A 13,767-nucleotide genomic window follows, 5' to 3' on the forward strand; every position below is an offset into this window, starting at 1 on the left:
CCTGTAAAAACCGGGTACGAACCGTCGGACGGAGCATATTCTCCGTCCGACGCGTACCCGGTCGTAACAAGATACAAACATGGAAGTACGATTCGCACGGAAATACTATTTCCGTACGATTCGTACAAAACACCGACCGACGAAAATATACATACAAATGTGATCCGGGAAAGCGCCGACGTGACGTCGGGACGCACGCTGCCTGCCATTCACGAACCAGGAAGTACGATTCGCACCGACGTCATCCAGCACGGAGAATATTTTCCGGCAGCCAAAAACTGCCGGGAAATCAGGACGACGCGAACAAGGAGTACCTGCACGCGACGGACAGACATGGACCCGAACCTACGTGTCATCCCGGCCCTCATAGCAGTCGACCTCCTCTACAGGTTACGACGCAGACGTCGCAGAAGGTCAGAACAACAAAGGGAGGGAGGAAAGGGGGGGGGGCAGGCCACAAAACCCCCACCAAAGTCACACAGCACACATGCCCTGGACATACCTGACCCCCAGGCCCTGGTCACTACGAGGGGGTGGGGGCGTGTCCAGCAAAGCCAGCGTCCGCCACAACGGAAGTGGTTGACGACGCGAACCGGCAACACAACAATACAGGTACGTCCCGTACCCACACCTTAAGAGCGTGGGTACGAGTCATACTACGCCCACACCTACGTCACCCCAACAATGGCGGGACGGCTGTACCCACATGGCAAAGGCCTGGGTACGGCCCGCACAAGCATTCCACAGCGTGGGTACAGATATGTACGGACCGTACCCCCACCCCGTATGCATGGAGCGTACCCCCACCCCAACCGTGTATGTACGACCCGTACCCTCACCCGCGTATGCATGGAGCGTACCTCCACCCCAACCGTGTATGTACGACCCGTACCCTCACCCGCGTATGCATGGAGCATACCCCCACCCCGTATGCATGGAGCGTACCCCCACCCCAACCGTGTATGTACGACCCGTACCCTCACCCGCGTATGCATGGAGCGTACCCCCACCCCAACCCTGTATGTACGACCCGTACCCTCACCCGCGTACGTATGGAGCGTACCCCCCATGCCAACAGTGTACGTACGGACCGTACCCCCACCCCGTATGCATGGAGCATACCCCCACCCCAACCATGTATGTACGACCCGTACCCTCACCCGCGTATGCATGGAGCGTACCTCCACCCCAACCGTGTATGTACGACCCGTATCCTCACCCGCGTATGCATGGAGCGTACCCCCACCCCAACCCTGTATGTACGACCCGTACCCTCACCCGCGTATGCATGGAGCGTACCCCCACCCCAACCCTGTATGTACGACCCGTACCCTCACCCGCGTACGTATGGAGCGTACCCCCATGCCAACAGTGTACGTACGGACCGTACCCCCACCCCGTATGCATGGAGCGTACCCCCACCCCAACCGTGTATGTACGACCCGTACCCTCACCCGCGTATGCATGGAGCGTACCCCCACCCCAACCCTGTATGTACGACCCGTACCCTCACCCACGTATGCATGGAGCGTACCCCCACCCGTGTATGTGCTAAGCGTACATATCCTGAAATAGGAGGGTTGGGTGCAGAGTCCTCTCAGCAGTGCCCAGTCATAAGAGGGGTGTGTGCAGAGTCCTCCCAGCAGTGCCCAGTCATAAGAGGGGTGTGTGCAGAGTCCTCCCAGCAGTGCCCAGTCATAAGAGGGGTGTGTGCAGAGTCCTCCCAGCAGTGCCCAGACACAGGAGGGGTGGGTGCCTAACACTCCCAGCAGTGCCCAGACACAGGAGGGGTGTGTGCAGAGTCCTCCCAGCAGTGCCCAGACACAGGAGGGGTGGGTGCAGAGTCCTCCCAGCAGTGCCCAGACACAGGAGGGGTGGGTGCCTAACACTCACAGCAGTGCCCCTGCAAAGAAAAGGGTGGAGTACCCACAGATCCAATGCCCACAAATGTCAGTCAGGTGCACAAAGATCCTGCAGTACATGTACCACATGTGTGCGAGGATGGGAGTATACACATGCATGGCGCCGAAAAGAAAACATGTCCACATGAAGTCATGACAACAGTCTACATACACAAGTACAGTGACCACCAAGGATGCCACGAATGATGCAGGTGGAGACATCGCTCAGCATGCATGGCCCAAGTCTAACGAGTCCGTCACACACCCAGCCAATGTAGACACAGCTCCACACCACATAATGGAAAGACCCTGCAGGGAAGATGTCAGGTTACACAGAGGAAGGAACACACCTTGGGACGATGTCACCATGCAGTAACTGCTTACATGAACAAAGTTATGTAGCCAACAGCTTGTGATGGCACACAGATACCAGGATCCACCCTATGACCAGCACAAGACTACAATTCCCACACACCCAACACATTATCACCACCCACAATAATGGAGCAGGTCCACCAACAGCAATACCAGACAGACAGTAGTGTACTAAGGAAAAATAAATTGCTTTATTCAGCATCCAAAAATCTGTTTGTCCCTTGAAAGTTCAAAATGTACAATGCCCATAGGGCAATCCAAAGTTCAAATCCAGGTGGGGGACACAGTGGGATGCGTGTCCCCTAGCTTGCCTGCACAGTCAGACTCCTTCGTCTTCCAGAGGGGGGAGGGCATCATGTGGGGGGGAAGGACCAGGCACCGCAGGGACATGAGGGCGAAGGGTAGGCGTCGTGGGTGCAGGGATGGAGGACTCCACCACAGGGGGTGGGGCAGGGCCAAAGGCGGAGGCCAGGATGGCGCTGCACACCTTAGCAAGGTCCTCCAGCGACTCCCCTGCAACCGAAGGAACCACAGGCCCCAAGGAGGGGGGGGGGTCAGAGGGATGGGTCGCAGCGCCACTGGGGGAGGATGTGGACAGGGGGAGGACTCAACCACCCTGACCGGGGACTCCCTTGACCGCTTGCAGGGTGGTGTCACTGTGGGGCTCAGGGACAGAGCGGCCATGAAGGAGTCTTTGCCGGATATGTGGCCAGGAGAGCTGAGGGGAGGGGATTTGGAGGGAGTGGATTTGGTGGAATGCGGACTCCCACTCTGGCTGCGTGTCTTACATTTGCCCCCCGACCCAGTGGGTGTGCCTACTTCACCCTGTGTGTGCGTGCCAGGAGGTGTGCGTTTGACCTTCCCTGCTGGTGTGGTGCCTGTGTCTGTTGTGGTGGGTGCATGCTGACGTCTGGGTGTACGTGGGACAGGCATGGGAGTGGGAAGTGTGGATGGGTCAGGGGTAGGGGGTTGGACGAAGCGCTGCAGGAGACCCACTGCTGCAGTCAGTGTCGATTCAATGGACCTCAGCAAGTTGCGTTGGTCAGCCTGCGATGAGAAAATGCCCTCCAAGTATGCCTCCATGTTGTTCAGCACTTGGCTGTGGCCATGGAGGACATTAAGCATCGCAGCCTGACCAACCTGCAACTGCCGCTGGATGTCCACAGACTCGGCATTGGCGGCAGCAGTGGAGACAGGGGCAGGGGGTGCGGTGCCTGGCAGGAAGGAGACATGTGGTGACTGGGCACGCTGGGAAGGGACACGAGCAAGTGGGAGGCGGCTAATGGCAATGGAGGGGGCGGGGAGAGATGTTGTGCCGCTGTCAGCTGCTGGTGCAGCCTCCGCCCACTCGGAGAGCTCATCCTCGGACCCGTCAGCTTCATATTCTGTGGTGGCACTGGACAGGTCCTCGGCCTCACTCTCCTCCGCCTCAGTTCCACTCGATGTGCCAGCCACGATGTCACCGCTGGCACTGGTGCTCGGTCCCTCCGCTCCGTCTGTGCTGATGTCTCCCTCCGTGTCCCCCTACGATGCTGTGGGCAAGGTGAAGAGACAGCAATTAATCATACACCTGTATACATATGTCACATGAGTCCAATCTACATAGGTTACAGTGCATAGCCTGAAAAGAAAGATGTGTAACATCTACAAAACAAGGTACATATGTAGGGCATGCAACACACAGTTGGTTGACCCACCATGCCACTGAAAAACTATGGAGAGCATGACACAATAGCAAATGACATGAAATGGATTTTGACAGAGGAGCCAGGCCCTGGGGACAATCCAGCACTGCATCTGCACCACACAGCGTTGCCGAAAATAGGGATGAGCAGGGACCATATCCATGAACTTGAGGCACATGCTGCATAGGTAATACTGAAAACATGCCCACCATGACTGGCTCACTGCACCTTGAGTGTATGTCCAGACAAACATCACACACTGGCCAGACCTAGCAAGGAGATATCAGGTTTTGACATGTAGGCTTTGCCCGCACCAACCACCCCCTACATGAGACAATTAGGTGAGACACAGGAAGCACTTACATCTCTTAGTCTGGGTGAAATACACATGGGCTGGATAAATGCAAGATTGGACACCAAATACCCAAGGTGCGCCTGTCCAAATAATCATGTACAAATGGTCATCATCAGATGATTGTAACAAGACACACAGGCACTGGCCACTGTGAGTATGAACAAGGAAAATCAGGTCAGGCTGTACAGTGGACACTTGTACTACATTTTACGTCAATATACATGGTGCCAGGGGACAATGGCACAGAGCCCAACCCATGCTGTAGACACTGAGAGTGTCCACATTTTGTGATGACACACATGACACTTAGGAAAATATGCCCCAGGGGACAGTAGTGGCCACACAACTCCATGGTCCTGAATGGGAATGACTGCAACACACGCCACCATCCCTGCACCATGCGTATCGCACACTCATGCACATCATGTCACAGGCCACAACATAGGACATGCGTGCTGTAAGGCATGACACTTGAGAGACTAACTCCCATGTCTGGACTCAGCATCAGTGCCAACTGACATGGAACCCACAAGTACTGAACTGGACAGGGCACAGGCAAGGTCCCAAAACCTGTTACACACCACCCCCACACATGATGCTACAGGCATTGTTCACGTGGATAAAGTGCCAGCCTAGATAACCTTGTGAAGGAGTGACTACACACAGACCAGGGAACACATTGCAAGGAGGGAAAGGGAGGCAGGAGAGCACCGCTATACTGTGGGTAACAGGATCTGCACAGCACCTTTAAACCCTGGCAGTGGATCCATGCAACTGTGCACTTACAAATGCTGGTGACACACAACAAACACACATGTACCTACCCCCTTCCTGCTGCTGCTTCTCCTGTAAGCACCTGTCCAAGTCTGGAAAGACCACCGCCAGCACACGCTTGTGGATGTGGGTCAGACGGCGGCGCCCGCGGTTCTAATGGGTCTCAGGTGAGTCTCCCAGCAGGACCCGTGCGATCCTCCGCGTCCAGCACCGGATATCCTGCCAGCGTTTTCTCACCTGGGCCAGGCGCCGCTTGCGACCCTCCGTCCTCCTCACGGCACTGACGGCGTTCATCCAGATCTGCTTCTTGGCAGAGGCGCCTACCTGTGAGGATGAACAAGTGACACTACATCAATACACCTGGCACATGTCACAGAGACACATATTAGAACTAATTTGCTGTTTACAACAAGGCATAGTATGCATCCAACGCATTGCACCTTTGTCATAGGGACATGATCCTCTGGGGAAGGGCAAAATCAGTACGTGCCATTGAAAGTACACAGGTGGAATGAGGGCAACGACACAATCAATGATTCAGGCACACACTGTGCATCACAAGCTACACCAGGATTATGTGCCGCACCTCTAAGCAGTCACATGCCACAGGCCACTGACGCTACCTCAGCAGAGTACACAGACACACACAAGCATAGGACATTCACCTGCCATTGCCAAATGCAGCGACAAACCTCACTCTGCACATGTGCCACTAGACGGGGGGCTCACAGGTGTGGGGCTGGCTCTGCACGTCAGACACACAGCACTGCTCCCTGCTCACATCAGATGGGCAGGGTATATCCATCCCTCATGCAGCTCGGGTGCTACACTCCACATATGCACCCACCCACATGACAGGGGACTTACACACACACCGATGTCCAGGGTACGAACACATCATGTGGTCACTCTCAGCACAGGTACACAGAACTAATACACATCTGTGGGTACAGTCACCTGTCACACTGGGCTGACCACATAATCAAATGAGGACTGTAGAGGCTACATTCCCAGGAGGATAAGACAGGCAGAATGTGGCATGCACCATGCAGTGATTGTCACAGTAAACACAATGCAAGTGAGGACGGCAGACATGCACCACAGCATGCTCTGGCTGGGAGACATCAGGCATTTCCCCCCCCCCGGGACCCCCCTACAGTACATTGCATGTGTTTCACACCTGGACACAATGCCAGAAGTCACAGTCACAAAAAAGGGACACAGTCTGTGCTAGTAGACTCTGCACTCACCTGATACCCTGCTCGCCCATACAGCAGGGGGTACTGTGGGAGGATCACATCCAGCAATGCCAGGTTCTCCTCCAGGGTGAAAGGCTGTGCCCTCTCCACAGACCTTGACATGGTTCCAGGGAATCAGGAGCAGCAGCTGGGTCGTAGAATCCAAAGATGTGCAGGCAAGTGCTCCCTCATGGGACCTGGCTGCCTTATATCTGCCTTGCTGGCCTGTTTCATGCACAGGAGTACAGAGTGATTGGTCACTCACATTTGCATCCTATGTTTCCTCCAATCCCTTCAAACCTAGCACAGTCAGTGGGTTTTTATTGTTTTTTTTCTTGAGCATGATGTCAACTCCAGAACCACATTGCAACAAAGTAGATTCATTCAAACTGACTTCTGCTGTGCACCTGCAGAAAAAAATTCATACTTTAAACTTACAACCAGCATGCATGTAGGCCTTTATACTTGTCCCTCATGTGTCCCCTATGTAATTTGGAGTTTCACACACAGGTACGGTGCGTACCGGGGCCCTAGGGCACCCCAAATGCATAGCAACGGCCCGTACAGGCATGTGTACGGTCCGTATCACTATGGGTATGCATACGCGAGCACACCCATAGTGATAGTGAGCGTACAGGCGTGTGTACGGTCCGTATCACTATGGGTGTGCTCGCGTATGCGTACCCATAGTGATAGTGAGCGTACAGGCGTGTGTACGGTCCGTATCACTATGGGTGTGCTCGCGTATGCGTACCCATAGTGATAGTGAGCGTACAGGCGTGTGTACGGTCCGTATCACTATGGGTGTGCTCGCGTATGCGTACCCATAGTGATACGGACCGTACACGCGTGCGTACGCTCACTATCACTATGGGTGTGCTCGCGTATGCGTACCCATAGTGATACGGACCGTACACGCGTGCGTACGCTCACTATCACTATGGGTGTGCTCGCGTATGCGTACCCATAGTGATACGGACCGTACACGCGTGCGTACGCTCACTATCACTATGGGTACGCATACGGCAGCACTCCCATAGTGATAGGGAACGTACACAGGCCCTCTGAGCGAATGTACGGTGCCTTTCACACATCACAGTGGTGACAGGCAGCACACAGGAAGGAATAGAGCTGACATACTTGTCCATGGATGGACATCAAGGCATTGTCTGGGCAGTACTACATGTGTGGGACACAGGTGTGAAAGGCTGTGATGTGGCACATTACTCCTGAGTCGAGAAGGCTACTGATGTATGATGAGATGTGTACAGATGTTATGTGTGACGGTGCAATATGTGCCAGGCATGCCCTTAACTCCTTTGACATGTGTGCATGTCGTACTGCACACTTGGGATGAGCGTCACTGGCATGGCACAGTCAACAACACACGCAAGTGTCCCCTGATGCCCGCTACAGGGGTTACCACACCAGACATGTGACTACCCACGGTGCACGATGTGTCTATGTCATGTATGTGTGGTGTGTTCCCATTAGCTTGATGTTGGGTTCCCTCAAAGGCATCAGCTGTTGCAGCAACCAACATGTATCTGTGTGTAGATGGACATGGCACACTGTTACGCACACCAGGCCACATGTGGTATCGGATGTGAGGTGCGTATGTATGCATGGGACACGGAGTGGCGTAACAAGGACATGTCTGCATCCTCTCAATGTATGTGTGGTGAGTCATTACATGTACACCTTCATGGCAAGGTGTGTGGGCTGTCCTAGTGTAATGTCATGTGACCTGTGGCTCTAGTGTTCCGCTACCTGTCTCTGAAATCGGCATCCTACTTCTGCTGATGTGTTGATGTATGTCACTCCTGTGTTGCGTCTGGCTGTTCACTTACACTGGGACACAGCTAATCCCATGCCACACTGCAATCTCCGTGTGTAGCTGGGTCTTGGTAGGAGTGTAACCTGGCAGCCATACGTGTCCAGGGCATGTGGCACATACCTGACTCCGTATGTAGCATATGTGTATTGTCAGATTAACATGTGCTCAGTACAAAAAAATTGTTGTTGTAGTGCACTCACTCTTCCTTGTCACTTCCAAATTACTGCAGAGCGCCGCCTCTTCCCCGACCAATTCCGGACTTGGCTGACATGCGGGAGAATGACTGTATACGCTGCTACCGCTTCCCCCAACCGTTGATTGAGGAGTTGACGGCAAGGCTGGCACCACACCTGCAACCGCTGCACAGGTATCCTACGGCACTGACACCCAAGCTGAAGGTAATGGCAGCCCTACATTTTCTTGCCACGGGTACCTTTCAATATACCATAGCTCATGTTGGTGGCATGTCCCAGAGCATGTTCAGCCGTGTGCTGCATGATTTCTTAGAGGCCATGTTGCTTCACCTGGATGAGTTCATCCATTTCCAAACTCCTGAACTGTTGACTGGGGTCAAGCGTGGATTCTATGTCCTGGGAGGGATGCCCCATGTCATTGGGTCCATAGATGGGACACATGTGGCTTTGGTACCACCACAGGCACAGCAGGTAGCGTACAGGAATCGCAAGCACTACCACTCTATCAATGCCCTTGTGGTGTGTCTGTCCAACATGGTGATTTCACATTTCTGTGCTAGTTTTCCAGGATCAGCACACGATGCCTACATCATGAGGCGTAGCAGGGTGCCTGAAATGATGACGCAGCTGCGCAACGAACGAGCATGTGTTGTTGGTGGGTACACTCTCTCTGTCCTGTATTTTGCGTAGACTTCCAGCACGACCGCTTCTCCTATCCTACTTATGTCCATGTGGTTTCCATGTAGGGGACGCTGGCTATCCCAACATGCCATGGCTGATCACACCTCTCCGCAACCCCAGCACGCACCCAGCTCCGCTACAACACCGCCCATGGCCGGACAAGGCGAGTGATAGAGAGGACATTTGGCCTCCTGAAGAGCCGATTCAGATGCCTCCACAAGACCGGCGGCGCCCTCCCATATGCCCCGGCGAAGGTCTGCAAAATCTTCATGGTCTGCTGCATGCTGCACAATATGGCAGTTGAGAAAGCTGTGCCACTCATCCTGGATCAAGATGATCAGGACCATCCACCCGTGGAGGACGAAGGGCTTGGCAATGGGGCTAGTGATGTGGAGGATGTGGTTCCGCAAGAGGACATCCGGAGTCGGCTCATACGAGACTTCTTTGCTTAGTGGTGAGTACCAGTGTCTGAGTGTGCACGCATTGGTCCCCGTGTGGCATGTGTTGCAATGTGTGTGTCCAACTGCATGTATGCCACGTGAGTCAGAGGTGTGTGTGGATGTGTCACTGGAGTGATGGTGCCAGTGATGAGTGTATTTCCCCAGTCATAATTGTGACCTAGCATGTTGTCATCCTTACATGTGTCAAGTATATGCACATGCAAGTGGCTGTGCTTTTTGTGGCTGACTTCTTGTGTGTCTCTCATCCCCAGGTACTTGCGCATGCCGTCTGCTGGTTGCATTGTTGTGGCACTGCTATTCCTCATGGACACGTCATCGTGTGCTGACTCAGCGTTACACGCACGGACAAGTTTGGAAGTCTCCTTAGGGTAAGGGATGCATCAGGGGTGTATTGGGTGTGGCAGCTGTTTACGATGTGTGCACACTGCCCCTGTCGATGTTTGGTTCCTCTGCAGACATGTTGCATCACCATGGTACACATGACATGCAGCTGGGTACACCTGAATAGATGGTCAGACTTGTTGACAGTCATCTGTGATGGGATAGTGGATTGTGATGATGGCATCAATGTGTGTAACACTGCCCTCGGACACATACGGTTTGCATTGGCTTGACATGGTGTGGGACTTCCACATCAGAGGATCAATGGTGTATGGCAGCCTCTCCGTGAGCAGCAGGGGGTGTTTAGCTGTTAGCCGACACTTGTGTGCCAGTTCCATGGCTATCACGCATTTGTGCTGCAGAAGGGGGGTTCCAGTGTTGGACCCACATGTTACTCCACATGACCTGTGTATGTGTACTCCGAGTTGCCTCTGCATTCCCGAATACATGACTAATAAAGGTGACCCTATGCCTCCAAGGTGCCTATTCTCAGTCAATGCTGGTGTGTTGCCACGGTGCATACGGAATGTCTGGCATGGTTTTCCCTGATAGTGGCTATGTGTCGAGTAGCAAGATGCAAGCTGTTTGTGTGGGATTAGACTCTGTATTGTGCATGATGTCCATGACTGTGTGGGTATTGTGACATGTGCCATCCCCATGCATCCAACGTTGGCCAGGCCACCATTCTCTGCATCCACCTGACTCAAGCTTGCAGGACATGGTTCTGCCACCTGTCCACACATACCTGGGTGCCCCCCAGGACACTCCATATGATCCCTGACCTCTGCGCATGGCTGTCGCTGTACTCAATATGTCTGTCGGCACGGTTGTGCGGCCACCCCCTCAGCTGGTTGGGCCCATCACAGGTGTGTATGGTGCTCCATGTCTGTCTTGCCTAATACATTGTGACCCATGTGTGTCCTGTGCCAGACTCAGGCCCCAGGGCGTGGATGGTTGAAGTCAAATGAGAACTCAGGCATGGTTAGACTTTACAAGACACATGTAAGGTAATAATGCAAAATGTAGGCATCATCTCTTTATCGTGTAACTTTTTATTTTGGTTGGGGTACGTGGGGGGGGGGGGGGTATGACATGAGGGGCTTTCCGGGTGTGTGGAATCCAAAGTTCACTAGGGGAGTTGGTGTCCTTGCCATTGGAAATCCTCAGAGTCCATGCCACAGTCTTTGTCAACATTAGTCAGACAGTGACCAGCAAGTCCATGTGGCAGAGAATGTCTTTTGCTGCTGTGCTGCTATTGGTCCAGTGGGCCAGGTGCCAGGCCAGGTGTCCTGGGAGATGGTGCTGTTGCGCTGACCCTCACGGTCTTTTCCGTGGACGACCCGCCCTCCTGCGGGGACCCTCAGAAGCAGGCCGTGACGATGTTTGGGATGCTCTGTCGGATGTCTCCTCCTCCTCCTGATCCCTCCCTGTGGGTGGTGATGTTCTACGCCTGGTGGCACAGGGAGGGTTGCCCATGTTGTCGGCTATCCGACGGAGTGTACGGTGAATTCCCGTGAGCACCGTCACAAGCTCAGCCTGTCTGTCCTCCATCCGCCCTTGGTGTCGCAGTAGACAGGCATGTTGCTCCGCATGTTGCTGGGCCTGCTGGGTCTTGATCTCCTCGAGGATGGACACAACCTGGGCCATGCCCGTGGTGTCCTGCCAGTATGTCTCCAGGATGTTTCTGACATGGGAATATACCGGTTCCGCAGCCAACTAGTCAGGCTTGCGGCTCCGCCGTCCTCCACTCCCACCACCCCTGCCCACTTGCACCTGGCCTGCCCTTGTGGGCACATCGGGTCTCCGGGACCCCTGAGGGGTGGCATTGGAGTTGTCGCCTGCCTCCTCCTGGGTGCCCGGTACACCGTGTCCCTCCTGGACAGCCTGGCTGCATTGTGGTGGTGGGGCAGGGATCCTGGGTGTCTCCTGGGATGTGGCAGGAGTGGGGGTGGTGGTTGGCCCAGTTGTACCTGACGCAGGTGCTGCAGGTGGTTGGATACCAGAGGGGCTAGGTTGGTCGGGGTCGTCCACAGAGTGGTGAGAGTCGTCGCTGCCGGTGGGTCCGTCATACCGCCGAGCCGGGTCCTGTGAGTCTTCCCCCCCAGTGTTGGGGGGTGATCCACGACGTTGACCTGTGTGTGAGAGAGACAATGTTAATTTTGTTCCATGCAACATCCATGTTTCATTCGTTTCTAAGTTGGCACATTTCCTCTGGGAATTTGGATATGTCTTGCATTCCACTCACAGTGCACTTGTGCATGGGTATGTCCCTTGGCCACAGCTTTTGCGACTTTACCTATGTGTGGCACAGTCTTACTTGCTGCGTCAATTGTGACTGCAGTCAGCAGTGGAGTGGGCAGGTGTGGCGAGCCATGCATTGGCGCCTTCCGTGTTGCACTGTACGTGGGCACATGGAGTTGTTCCACACACTTATATAATGCAGGTAGCTGGCGTTGTGCTCGTGCACAGGTTGAGACATGGCCCAGTGTTTTGCCATGAGTAGAGAGGGGGATTCAGGCACTGGCCACCCTTGTCTACATGCACGCAGTCCACCTGCTGACGAGCAGACATTCCCACACCCTACAAGGCTGAATTGGTCTCCCTGTGTGTCCCTTTCTCACTCCCTCTCTGTCCCCCTCTCCCTCCCTCCCTGTGTCAGCCTCCTCCCTCTGTCCGTCTCCCTGTGTCTCCCTCCCTCTCTCTCCCCCTCTCCCTCCCTCTGTGTGTCACCCTCTGTCACCTCAGCCCAGCTTCCTAGGCACACACTTTTTGCAGTTCTTTGAATGGCCCTTGGCTTGTTGATGTGAGTTTGTTTCTGATCTCCAGGCACCCATTGGGTGTAGTGTCTGTGTCTGCGCTGCTGCTGTGGTGGTGTGTGCTGCCACTCTTTCACAGTGTTGGCTGTTCATTAGCTGCTGTCATGTGCAAAAACGTGCCGTCACCCCCATGTCTTAATGCAAGGCGTCCGCCATTTGCTGGCAAGTCTTTCCTGTGTGGGGACACACTGTTTGTCTGGCTGTGACCTAGGCCATATGGGCAGAGGGCATTGTTGTCTGCTTCTGAGTTGCACTATGTGATTTTTGGGGCCCACACTCCCGCCATCCGGCTTACCGTGTCTTGTGTTGGTGTTTTCTGTGGCCTGTGACTTTGCATTGTCCAGCTGGGTGTATGGGGCATGGTGGCGCCAGTGGCATGTGCGTGTTCATGGAGTGTGGTTGAGTCATGCGATAGCTTGGGGTGGTTGCGTGCATGATTGTGAGTTTGGTTGTTGATGACGTTCCCCCCATGTGAGGTGAGTTGTTTGTGTACTCACCCGGGTCTCGGAGTCCTTCTAATCCGTCCACTGACACCACCGGCAGTATGGCCATCACCCTCTCCTCCCAGGGATGGTATTGTACGGGTCTGCGGGGCGGCCCTCCTCCAGTGACGTTGGCCTGGTTGTGGTCGTCGGTCATTTTGGCTCGGACCCTCCTCCGCAGATCGTACCACCTGGCTTGGCATTCATGCCTGGTCCTTCTGGTGGACGCAACAGCATTCACAGCATCGACAATCCTCTGCCACATGGCTGTTTTTTCGGACATGCAGGTCTGTCTGACCAATGTTCCAAAGAGGTGTGGCTCGACTCTGAGGATTTCGTCGACAAGGACCTCCAACTCTTGGCTAGTGAACTTTGGATTCTTGTTAGTGGGCATGGTGAGGGGTGTGGGTGTGGATGGTTGTGGGGGGTGTGGATGGTTGTGGGTGTGTGGGTGTGGTTGTGCAGGTGTGTGTGTGTGAATGTGATGAGGGGGTGTTTGTGAAGGTGGGTGTGTGAAGGTGTGCAAGTGTAAGGTGTAGTAAAGGTTCAAGTATGGTGCTGTAGGTTGTCTGTGGGGTCTGGCAGCA

The sequence above is a fragment of the Triturus cristatus genome, chromosome 4_2 (assembly GCF_964204655.1).
Source record: "Triturus cristatus chromosome 4_2, aTriCri1.1, whole genome shotgun sequence".
NCBI lineage: Eukaryota > Metazoa > Chordata > Amphibia > Caudata > Salamandridae > Triturus > Triturus cristatus.